The sequence below is a fragment of the Panthera tigris genome, chromosome B4, assembly GCF_018350195.1.
Source record: "Panthera tigris isolate Pti1 chromosome B4, P.tigris_Pti1_mat1.1, whole genome shotgun sequence".
NCBI classification, from domain to species: Eukaryota; Metazoa; Chordata; class Mammalia; order Carnivora; family Felidae; genus Panthera; species Panthera tigris.
Window position 1 is genome coordinate 22,407,468 of NC_056666.1, and position 13,027 is coordinate 22,420,494.

At 46.0% G+C, this 13,027-nt stretch overlaps 1 protein-coding gene across 10 annotated transcripts in view; it reads left to right on the plus strand.

Annotated features, from left to right (window-relative positions):
- Positions 1-13,027, plus strand: part of KIAA1217 (KIAA1217 ortholog) — a 300,868-nt gene that overhangs the window by 145,007 nt on the left and 142,834 nt on the right. The gene's annotated exons all lie outside the window — the stretch shown is intronic.

Here is a 13,027-nt window from a genome sequence, read left to right on the forward strand (position 1 = left end):
CAAGTTACAATGACAGTGGTGTATTTTGGAGGAACGGGATGTAATAAGGTTGGAAATTGATATTCTTCCTCCTTTTTGGTTAAAGGAGTAACGCTCAGCCTCGGAAGATGTCACGTCCTCTGGTTTGAAATTGGAAGTAACCATTTACTCATGTCAGGCGGGGTGGACACAGAAAGAGGGTGGTTGTATTCTCTTCTCTCCCATAGGACCCCCCAAGCCGAGGGACCCCCACTGGATAGCTGGGAGCCCAGCCATCTAGAACCGCCCTCAAGAGAGCAGCTCTCCACAAGGGTAGCTAGATGCTTTCTATCATTTATAGCTGACAACTTCCTGAGCATTTTTTTCGGTGACTCCTCACCACATCTATATCAAGTAGGTATTTTGATTATTTTGTAGAAGTGAGAATGAAGGTTCCAGAGAGCCTTCACCTGGGGTCACATTGCCAGTGCACGGCCAGATTGGAATCTGCATTCTGTAAGAACCGTGTGGTAAAGAGGAAAGTGCTTTCATTCTAAATCTTGTCCTCCGTGTTCCCAGACCCTGATGTTCTTTCTTATAGTGGCTCTAGAGGGGAAAAGAACCTTTACCCTGAAATTGTCAGAACTTTCACATTTATTTTTGCATTTGAAAAACATTCCAGTGACATTGGGAGGGTGGCTGGTGGTGGTGATGGGTGTGTGTGTTTGAGTTGGAAAGTATCAGCAGATCCTACTTTCAAGAAGTCTGAAGAGGGTCTGGCCACAAGCACGGAAGGCATGGCCGCCTCCAATACCCCAGTGTCCCGCCTGGCCCAGCTCCCTGTGGCCTTCCTCACTGCAGGGGGACTGGGGACACCTTCAGATCTCCCAGGATAAGTAAGTCAAAGGAGGGGCCTCTGCTCACAGGGAAAGCCTCTCGTTTCACTACAATGTGGTTCAGCTCTAGGGGGCCCCACGTCCTCTCCAGAAAGGACTGCAGCCTGGGCCGTGAGGATGAATTCGCAAATGGCTTTGTTAGGAGGCCTTCTACAGGGCATATTTAGCATTCCTTGTTAGGCTGGTTGTATTTGACTTGAAATTTCAAAGCCCCCTGGCAGGCCCTTGCTTTTCATCACCCATAATAACAGCAGCCCTCACTCAGACACCTTTTATCCTGAAACCTTTGAAGTGCATTGCTAGCTCTCTGAATTGTAAAGGCATCTGCCCCTGCTTTGCTCAGACTTCTCCCAGTGAGGACAGTGGGAGCCCAAGCCTGTGACACTTACTTGTTTATAATGCACATCTTCTTGTTTCAAAATACAGGAGGGGAAAGAGAGAGAGAGAGAGAGAGAAATAATGAGTGATTGATTCCAGGCAGCTTGCAGTCAAGAGACATCCACTCACGTGGATAAACTAAAAAATCTGAAGGCAAAATCTCAGAGGAGGTGGAGACAAATTTAGGACTATAGCTAACTGTGATTGGCTTGACCATTAACTTCAGGGTCAGCCTTTCTAATAGATTCGACATTTTACATACATTCTACATACTTCCCGTTATAGCACAGAGGAACACTTATTAACTGCTTCACGAGGGGAAGTCGTTTTCCTTGTGTTACACTCCACAAGTGCCATTGTTTTGCTCTTGCCTTCTGAAAAGGGACATCCATCCCCATAACAGACAGGGTGCGCGAAGAAACGGCGTGTTCCTCGCCTGGCCTTTTCACGTGTATCAACTCCTTCAAGAGGAAAACACAACACTAAAGAGAACTAACTGCAGGAGTGTGTGTCTGAAGGGGGGGGAGGGGATCTGAGTTAACGAGATCCAGATTTGGAACTCGCTGATGGTATAACTTTGTAACCCCGTGGAAGAATGCTAAAAGACAGAGGGAGTCAAGCTAGGCCTTATCTTCTTTCCAAAGTCTTTGTCTCATTGCGGCTTGGGAGGGAAGTCGGAGAACAGCCGGTTCAAGGTGCTGTTTCAGAAGCGAGGCCTGTGTCCTATTACAGGTAGGACACCAGGCGGGCAGGTGGCGGGTTGGCATCTAATCCTGAAAGTGGGAGAGGCCGCCCTGCAAGCTGACCTGGGGAGGGGCCCAGGGCGCATCTGCTCCTTTAGGCACAAGCCTCGCAAAGGGAAAAATTGAGAATCATATCATCTACATACTACGAAGGGGTTGAAACATAGAAAATATTCAACAGACTGTAAAAAAGAAAAATTGCTAAAGTTCCCAATTTACCTGGAGTCAAATTTTAAGAGCCCTTGGGGCGCCTGGGTGGCTCAGTCGGTTAAGCATCCGGCTGCGGCTCAGGTCACAATCTCACATTCCGTGGGTTCGAGCCCCGCGTCAGGCTCTGTGCTGACAGCTCAGAGCCTGGAGCCTGTTTCAGATTCTATGTCTCCCTCTTCCTCTGACCCTCCCCTGTTCATGTTCTCTCTCTCTCTGTCTCAAAAATAAATAAATGTTAACAAAAAAATTAAAAAAAATTTTTTTTAAGAGTCCTAAAGTTAAGTTATAGTAATGGAGGCAGAACTGCAGATGGGAGGGGGGAGAAAAAGAACTACGGATGCAAGAATCATGTCTCCTTAAAAGGTAAAGTGCATTATCCGCATGTCCAAACAATAACGGATGGCTTTTGGCTCTTCTTTCTTAGCTGTAATCTTTTTTGGACGTGGACGTCCACCCAATTCTGGATTCCTGCAGAATTTTGCATGGCATGAAAATGAATATGTGTCTTCTTCGTTCCTGTGTTTTCCCCATGCATTTGAGTCCTCATGTCAGGGGCCATTTTAAGGATGAGTCCTTTTACCTGGAATCTAATCGTAAGGATTACACATGAGAAGACAGGCGTGGGTTTGAGTATCTTCAGGTCACCATAGACAAGAATCTTTCTGGCTTCTAAATGTTTTGTGAGACAGTCTTCCCTTCCCCTGATCTGCTCTTTAAAAATATCATGCTTAGGGGCGCCTGGGTGGCTCAGTCGGTTAAGTGTCCGACGTCGGCTCAGGTCTGATCTCACAGTTCACAGGTCTGAGCCCCGCATTAGGCTCTGTGCTGACAGCTCAGAGCCTGGAGCCTGCTTCGGATTCTGTGTCCCCCCACTCTCTCTCTACCCCTCTCCCGCTCATACTCTGTCTCTCTCTCAAAAATAAACATTAAAATTTTTTAAAAATATCATGCTCATTCTGTAAATCTCTGATTTGCAGAAGGAATTTATTCTCATTTGGGACAAATAAGGAGGAAAGTATGTTACTCAGAATACTACCCTATAGAGAAAACCAATGCTAATATTTGGGGGGTATTGCTTCCATTTCTGAAGTTATAGTTGAAAAAAAAAATCCTTCAAAGACCCTGATGATGACTGTGTAATATTCCATTGTTTGGTTCCATGATACTTTTGTTAGTCAGCCTTCTATGTTACTCTAGGTTTATTTATTCTATTATAGATGTAACATATACAGATTCACTCCCTGACCCACTAGTACAGAAAGTATCACCTTTCTAATTTTTGCAAATCAAACTCATCTGGTGTGACTTCAGCAATTATTGAGAAATTTATTCTTATCACCTGGGGTCATAAATCAATCCTAAGGAATGCATCTAGTCCCATAAAACTGGGTAAGCTTGGAACCAGTTTCCAACACTGTAAGCATGCCCTACATCCGTCTTCCCCAGTGGGGACACTCCTCGTAAATGGAATCCAGATCTTCATAATTTGAAGAACACCATGGCGGCCACCACCACCACCAATAAAACTAGCATGCTCCAGCTGGTCCTGGATAGTCATTCATCCCCCCTTTTCCTGCCCAATTGGCAACCTTCTTCCTCACCCAGTGGAGGGTGGGAGGACACCACCATATTTATTTTCCAAATGCCTTCACCTCCTAAGTCCAATCTAGGGAGAAGGTCTTCCTGTTGGCCTCTGTAGCATAAAGACAATGTTAATAGACCTTCCCCTGGGAAGACCTTAGAACGCAAAGGCTTGGCAATTTTTTTCAGGAAATAAGCGACAGGAGTAGATGTTCCATAATTTTTTTTTTGTTTGTTGCTGACAACTGAGAAGACAAGAGAAGTAATACCTCAAAAGATTCATGTGACACAGAAATAACGTGAAAGAGAGGATCTGTGTAGTGTGGTGCTTCTATAAATAATGAGGAAGCATCCTTTTCGACACCGGCTGTCCTTGTCATTGGTTTCTCGGCATCTGTAGAGGGGGTTTTGCAGGGGGAGAGGTGGGTGGCAGAGGGGTCCCGCGTGGCTCACGTGGCTCAGTGCCATGCCTGCCTCGCTGAGTGGATGCCTGTGGCCGGCTCTAGACAGGGAGGCAATGGCCAGTGACTCCTTGGCGTCACTGCCCTTTTCATCTTTCTGATCTGATAACGAAGTAACACACACGGCGAAGGAAAATGTGGAGACGTGCTTTGCCCAACTGCTGAGTCGTCTGATTTTACTCCAGACCAAACATCTTTCTGTTTTCACAGGTGAAAATCATGAAAAATGTCTGGGTACCCTTTTGGTGGAAAGAAGGGGGAAGGGGTTGAAATATTACCCTTGAAGAAACAGGGCATAAGCTGAGTTTATCAGGGGTAACTCATCAAAATAAATCCCAGAGAAAACGGGTCCCCTCGGTCCAAGCTGAGGAAGGGAAATACTGATTTTCAGAGCTAAACTTCAGACAGAAGGGACCTCTAAGAATCTCAGGTGTGCACGGTTGCAAGTTGGCGTCAAAGGGGGGCTTGTGCAGATATGCCCTTCCGGTCGCAAGGCCCAGAAGTTCCTGGTTGACTGGAAAGCTGGCACGTGTCCCCGAGCTGCTCTCATGGCACGCGGATATGCACTAAACAGTCAGTTGTGTGTGTGTTTACGCCGACAGCAGGACCCTTTAGTGCTTGCACTCACGTTTTCTATTAAAAATAAAAGCTGATTGGGGCGCCTGGGTGGCTCAGTCGGTTACGCGTCCGACTTCAGCCTGGGTCATGATCTCGCGGTCTGTGAGTTCGAGCCCCGCGTCGGGCTCTGTGCTGACTGCTCAGAGCCTGGAGCCTGCTTCGGATTCTGTGTCTCCCTCTCTCTCTGCCCCTCCCCTACTCATGCTCTGTCTCTCTCTGTCTCAGAAATAAATAAACATTAAAAAAATTAAAAACAAAAACAAAAACAAAATAAAAGCTGATTTCTTCTCCTCTAAGTCTTTGGCACCAGACCCACCCAAAACTTTCATAATTGTTATAAAACCAAGCAATTCTGTCTTACGTGTGTATTATAGTTCTCACGTCCACCTGACATGTTCTAGAACGCTGGATGTCCTCTGTCTATTCCCCAGCCTGGCCATCAGCAGAAGAATGGCCCTTGAGGAGACAGCGGCTTGGGTTTTGTTTTTCTGGCCCTCAGCCGCAGAAGTTGTGGGAAGTAGCCAAAGAGCCTTGCGGAGACCAGGGCCTGCTGCTTCCAACGCGCACCTGGCTGTGGGTCCCAGGCTTACCTGACGGCAGCAGCCGGGCCACCTGAAGGGAGCCAATGTCGGCCGATGCAGATAACAGCCATCTGGGGTGGGTTTCCGTAAGGATGGAGGCAGGATGGGAGCCAGGTGTCCTCGGCAAGCTCTTGCCGTTCTTCCCATCCCCGGTTCCAAGCCCAGCAGACGCCTTAGAATTTGGAAACAAGGAGGGGCTCCCGGCTGGTTCAGTCAGTGAAGCATGTGACTCTTGATCTCAGGGTCATGGGTTCGGGCCTCCCCATTGGATGTAGATATTAAATAAAAGAATTCAGGGGGGGCACCTAGGTGGCGCAGTCAGTTAAATGTCTGACTTTTGATCTCGGCTCAGGTTATGATCTCACAGTTTGTAAGCTCGAGCCCTGCATCCCCGCTTGGGATTCTGTTTGTCCTTCTCTCTGCCCCTCTCCCTCTCCCTCTTGTTCTCTCTCTCTTTCTCTCTCTCTCTCTCTCTCTGAAAAATAAATAAATACACTTATTAAAATTTTTTTAAAAATAAAGTCATTTGTAAACAAGGAGAGGCAAAGAAGGAAGGCAAGTGATTGTGCTATGGTTTGTAGAAAGGACTCTGTAAGTAGAGAAACTTAAACTTTCCTTAGCGACAGCTCGTTAATTCTCCGGAAGCCAGAGGAACATGGAGTAAGGATGAGAGAGAAAACGAAAGTCTGGGGATGATCCATTGTTGTTAACTTCTAATAGTTTGCACCTTGAATCTTTCACAAGAGTACTTAAAAGCCAGAAAGTTCTCTTCAACTCAAGTCAGAATTTTAACTAGGTTTGAATCAAAAGCTCCCCAAGTACAAGAATTAAAGAGATTAAAGTGTCTGAATGTCGTGATCAAATTAACCAAGTCAGTTAATGAGTCCTGCTGATCCTCGAACAACGCAGGGGTTGGGGAGCCGACCCCCCACACAGTCAAAGCTGTGTGTATAACTTCTGACTCCCCCAGAACAACCACTAATAGCTTACTATTGACTGGACGCCTTGCCGATAACGTAAACAGTGAACCCATATTTTGTATATTATATGTGTTATATTCTGTAATCTTACAATACAGTAAGCTAGAGAAAAGAAAATGGTACTGAGGACATCGTAAGGAAAAGAAAATATACTTACAGTATACCAAAAAATCCAGGTATGAGTGGAGTTGCACAGTTGAAACCTATTTTATCCAAAGTCAACTCTATTAGCATAATGAATTATTCCAAATACGTTTGAAATGTCATATTTCTGAATTCTCTGTGGAAACTGGGCACTAATTAGGATGATGTAAAACTTCAGGAAGGCAACGTTGAGTTTGGTTTTCAAAATATGACATAATTTGAAGTGACGTGAGTCACCTGGCTGACCAGATGCCTCACCGCTCCTGAAGGTGAACATATTATATAAAACTACATTTGCAGGTTTCCTTTTCTGGATCTCGGCATTTCAACTTTGACTTCCAGGGGGTCCGAAAAATGGGAATGGAAACCCATCATCAAAGCCTCTAGCTTAAACTTGCCTTTCTCTTTGGCTTTGGTCTCCAAATACAACAGCAGTGCGAAGAATAAGAATAAATTTGATCTCCTCGTACAGCATAATGCTCCTGGTGAACATTTCAGCAAATATTTGTTCATGATGATAAAGTGCAAGTGTGGCAGTCTTTTAAAAATTAATGCTGTGCAACCATGTTGCATGCACTTGGGGAGGAAAGTGAGGAAACCTAAATCTTAGTGCTAGCTAAGCCGCACATTTCTATCAAGCAAGTGCAATCAGGTAAATAATTTGAAGGAAATCTTAGTAAATGAAAGTCTGAGTGACATGGTTTTTGCTTCTTTGTGTAGTGTGTATGTCTAAGTTAGGAAATTTTAAGTGTGTGTGCGTGTTGTTGTTTTGTTTTGTTTTTTTTTTTTTTTTTTGAGAGAGAGAGAGTGAGAGAGAGAGCATGAGCGGGACAGGGGCAGAGAGAGAGGGAGACACAGAATCCGAAGCAGGCTCCAGCTCTGAGCCATCAGCACAGAGCCCAATGCGGGGCTCGAACTCAGGAACCAGGAAGATCATGACCTGAGCCGAAGTCAGATGCTTAACCGACTGAGCCACCCAGGCACCCCTAAGTTACGAGATTTTACTCCTGAAAGGACTCACTACCAACTAGTTCAGCCTCTGGTCTTACAGATGAGAAACTATGACTTAGTTAGGCTAAATACCACCCACTTTTTGGTAGAAGCTGAACTAGAGCCAGCGTCTCCAGACTCCTGGTTAAATGACTTTACCACTGACCGCCAGCTCTGGAATCTTACAGACTTGGTCCCAGTTGCTTCACTTGCTAGTATTTCAGGCAAGTTGTGTAAATGATTTGTTTTCTCAGCGGTAACCAGTATCATGAAGCAGTGAGGGTTTAATGAGATTACCGTGTGTCGATCACAGTGAAGCAGGCATCAATTTGTTAGTCCCTGCTCGCTCCCGTCACCGTTTTCTAGAGGACCATTCTGTGCATGTTGCAGATGAAGCAAAGGGGGGAATCTGCGTGAAGCCTGTCACCCCAGCATCTCTTGGTGATAGAAAGCCCTCTTTGAAGAAGGGAAGACTAGAAAGGCTAAATGGAGTTCAGGTGGCCGGGTTTACACAAACCATCCCTTTGTGCATGACCCCAAAGGACTTCCCATTTGGGTTTGTACGTTTGAGGTCAGCTGGTGCTTTGGGGTAAACGTTTAGAAGGCTGTGATGGAAACAGAGGGGAGGATGGTTGGTATCATGGGTCTCCATGAAGCAGGGAGGGAAATGCAGCCTTCCAAACCCTTGAGTCCTGCTCATATGGCTCACATAACATTTCCACCATCCACTGCTCCACACGTCCTCCCCAGTGAGGGTCAGCTCTCACTCAGGAGCTTAGGGCAGAGACTCCAAATGCCATGCTGTAGACGATGCCTGATGGAGACTTCGCCTGAGCCAAATGGGAATAACTCCCAACGTAAAGACTTCTTTATCAGGCCAAATCTGAAAGCGTGTGAGCATCCTGCCCCCCCTTTTTTGTTATTGAACCTCTCCTTTCTCGTATAATTATAATAGCGTACGCAGTGAAAATTTCAATAAGATATACTCGGGTGCCTTTGCAAAGTAACATCTTAGTAACCCTACACCATGCTTTTTAAAGAGATTTTTTAAAAAGAGTTTTTAAAGAGAGTTGACTCTATGAACTACAAAATAATGGGAACCAAACTCTGAAGAGTTTAGCTTTCTCCGTGTCTTATTGCTAATATTGGAAACACGCTAGCATCGTTAACAGCCCAGGCAGGGGAGCTGTTAGAATTGGTCTTTGTCAAGTGATGGCTTGTTGCAAGGCACAAAGTCATCTCAAACTAGTTTAAGAAGCAAAATGGAAATAATTGGAAGGAATTCATGGGAAAGGCCCCCCACAATGTGCTGGAATCAGAAACCGAGATGCCCAGTGGCCCAGATAGATGCTGTCTGTCTTTCAGGTCACGAACATCTCTTGTCTGTTTTCTTGAACAGATCTGCCTCATCCTTTCTCTGCACTCTCCCTGTTTCACATTCCCTGTCGATTTCAGCCATGAGTTCATATGGCCTCACATTTCAAATTCTCATGAGGCACTAATGAAATAGCTCCTGTGTCCCAGGTCTCCATGTTTAAGGGAGAGGATATGATTGGTCCAGCCCAAGTCAGGTGGCTACTACTTGGTCCAATGAGCTGAGACTGGCTGGGAATGGGTGACTCTACACTTAATTGCTCATGCCAGTACATGCTTGAGAGTGAAAGGGCATTTCTACTAATAATCACACTGGGACAACAGGCAAAAGCAGGACTGTCCCCGGGTAGCTGCAACTGTCCATCCTAAGTATGGGACATGGGGCTTCAGGTGCTTATCCACGTGGGCAGGGAAGAATTCCTCAGAGAACAGGGACATCGTTTGGGGGCAGGAACTCTTTCAAAGATTGCTGAGCATCAAGTCAAATAACAAAAGTGAAACTTCTCCATGTGTTCAGTGTTACCAAAGAGGTTAGCAGGAGGCAAAATCCTGCCCCGGGGTTGCCTAGGGAAGGATACAGCTTGGCACTGCACTGCTTTGGACGATGTATCTGTTAGTTCAGTTGAGACAACAGAGCGACATCATGCCTCAGCGTGCGCCCAGGGGAACAAGTCCCTTAAGGGGCCAGCACTTGTCCCACCTTCTCCTGTGTGTCCCCGAGTGCCTAAAGACCTGAGGACACGGGTGCAGGTGCGTGACTCCACTCAGGGCGTCTCTTAGCATGTTCACCCACGTTCTTCCTCCTCTCCTGACCCACCCTTGGGTGTCAACAGCTACTCCCCCAAACCCTTTCTGCACTCACAGTTAGTTCTTCTTGCCCAGCTGTTATGTATATATTATCCTTGGCCCCAAAATATCCCTTAAATGCCTTATGATCTCAAGAACCAGAAAGCAGTGCTTCTAACCCCGGGAGCCTAGCCCTGTGTTGCATACAGAGACCCTGTTCCGAATGCTTTTTGACTTTTCTTTTTTCGTATATCCAATCACAGAGTATCTGACACTAGTTAGTGTCAGCAATTTCCATTGTCTTTTCTCTGCACTAAATGATGTCTCAGCAGCGAGCTGGCATCTGGGAGGGGGTACCCTGTGAGGAGATTGCTAATATGCAGTGATAGTTTGCAGTGGGAAAATGAATGACACAGAAAAAAGAGAGGAAATTTATATTTGGAACTAAGTAGCTGTGTACAGGAAGTTAAAAAAAAAAAGATTACCCCTTATATTTCTATTTTTATGCACACTACCACCACGATGACCCTGTACAAGAAATAGAAATTTGATTCTGATTTTCTTCAAGGATTATTCCTTTTTGCAATGGAAAATGACAACTCATCAACTGGACCGTAGCTGCCGTGGGTTGCAGAGATGACCACACGGCAGAGGTCATCGACGTGGCCACGTTGCTTCAAGTAATATTATTTCTTGGCTATTTTGCTAAATCGAATGTGTAGTCTTTTTTTTTTTTTTTTTAAGTCACAGTGAGGACATCTTACCTTCATATTCTGCTGAGTGTAGCAGCCAGGTAACTACTTCTTTGGAGACCCTACGAATGTATCTAGACCTTGGTGAGCCACACAGTGATTTAAGGAGGATTTTTCTAGTCCAGTAATATTCTCACAGGGTGCCAAAGCCAGATCCCAATCTTTATTACAGAAGCAGACTTTATGGAAAATAAATCTGGGAATAAACCACTTTGGGGGCTTGCGCACAAGAATTAACCCAAAGAGACAATTTCACTGTTAATGGCTGTCCTTTCTGGCAAGTAATCTGCGCTGAGAGTTTCCTGTGGAACACCCGGGTTGATCCTCTCCCGGAAGCCACATTCCACACTTCAGGGAGTGTGCTGATCTTCCCGTTTCCAGTTTTCCTCTGTGGAAAGGTCCTGAGAGGTGTAGCAAGGAGCGAGCGTGTAGATACTGCAAGAGTGCCCCTGCCAAGAGGGGTCTCCTTGTACTTTTAGCAAGAAAGAGGGGAAAGAAACCGATCGTTCTACCCTCACAGGGTTCCCTGGTGTATCTGGCTAGATAATTTTCACCGTACCTTGTTCCAAAAATCACTAAGAGTTTCAAGACAGCCACAGCAGAACAATAAACCAAGCATGGAACCCTATTAAGTGTGGGGTCCTGTGTGGGGCATAGGGTGTCCACCCACGAAGTTGCTCCTGCCTAGAGAGTTAAGTGTCTCGGTGCTTAACTTCAAAATGCAGTGGCAGCCTTGGGGAGTCTTAAAGGAAATTCAAGAATGCAAGTAAACCCCAAAACTAGCTGCTGTGGACTGCCTGCAGCCTGCCACCAGCCCCTCAGCACCTTTGGTATCTGAGTAAGAGAAAACTCACCTACTTGATTAATTCTGATCAGTTTGCCTTCCAGAAGGTGCCTGGAATCATGCGATGCTGGTCACGATGGGCAGTGCGAGAGGGGAAAGCGGAGATGCGTTTATTCAGCCTAATCCCCTACTTTTGCTGACTCCCTTTCTCTGACCTCCACACAATAGCTCCAGTGATCTTCAAAAAAAATGTATCTGATCCTGGCCCCCTGGCCTCCTGGCCTGCCTAAAATTCCTCTGTGGAGTTCTGGTATCTTAGAATCCGAATGAGCACCCTCACCTTGACTCTGAGGCTCTGTGATCTGATCTCTGCTGGACACCTGCCCCAGCAAGCCTCCAGGGCTTGTCACCTCCTTCTGCGTCGGGGACTTTGCACTTGCTGTCCCCTCCACCTGGAATGCCTCTCCCTCTCTTTATCCCTACCCTCCGGTTTACCCCCTCCTCCCAGCTTACCTCTTTCCTCTTTTTCTTTTTTTTTAATGTTTATTTTTGACAGAGAGAGAGCACAAGTGGGGGAGGGGCAGAGAGAGAGAGAGAGAGAGAGAGAGAAACACAGAATCTGAAACAGGCTCCAGGCTCTGAGCTATCAGCACAGAACCTGACACCGGGCTCGAACCCACGGACTGTGAGATTATGACCTGAGCTGAAGTTGGACGCTTAACCGACTGAGTCACCCAGGCGCCCCACAGCTTCCCTCTGTTTTGAGAACACAGTTTCCGTGTCTGATTCTCCACTCAAGCACCCCACCCCCACCAGTCTGAGTTAGCAGAGTCTCACCGCACCTTGAATTCGCCTTCGGTGTTGGTCCCCTGACTAGACTGTAAACACCATGAGGGCAGGGGCATGTGGGTTTTGTGCATCATTCTGGCCCAGTACCGAGCACAGTGCCTGGAGCATGGTGGGTACTCGATATATGTCTGTCGGAAAGGTGACTGGATGTACCACATAGTTCATAGTCGACGCTTAGTTACACACTGTCTTGTGTTACCTTTTGCCCTTCACTAATTGTACCAATCCATTCTCGAACGTTTTGACCCTAGGCAACATGTTGTCTCTTCTTTTCTGCACCTCCCACAATGCTCAGCCAGTAGTCCATGTTCAAGGAATGTTATTGACTAATAGGTTATGGGCATTTTCCACATTAAATTTCCTGCATTGTGGTATAGATAACTAAAAATGCAATTATGTGTCGAGTGTGTGTGTAGGTTGTTATAAACACTTTCTGCTGATTGGCAAGGTCAGTAATAACCAAAGGTAGACACAATCTTACCTATGGGATTTGGGCCTCAAAAGAAGAAATTCAACTGTGATATAAATATCTCCCTCACAATCTGAGTTTACTGATTTTGGAAACAGTCTTGCTGTAAGACTTTGAAGGACTGGCTGTGTTCGGTTTACTGTGGGGTGAGTGCATCATCCATTGAGGCATATTTAAACACGCACAATCCCATCTGTTGTCATAACAACTCTTAGAATTTGGCCAAAGGAATTGATTTGCTATCATTCTTTCCCATGATGTGGCTTGTCTGCAGCTCCTTGCCCAAGGTGGCATCTGTACAGATGAGCAGTGATAAAAATCTTGATGGGATACTTGGGGGTGGTTTTGTTTTTTTTTTCCAGTAACTTTCACAACTGGTACTTTGACCCACTGGGTTTTCAGTTTTCTGTGTCCAGTCCTTCTGATGGAGTTTTTTCCTACCATATTGTTTGCCAGGATTGGCAGACCTTGAT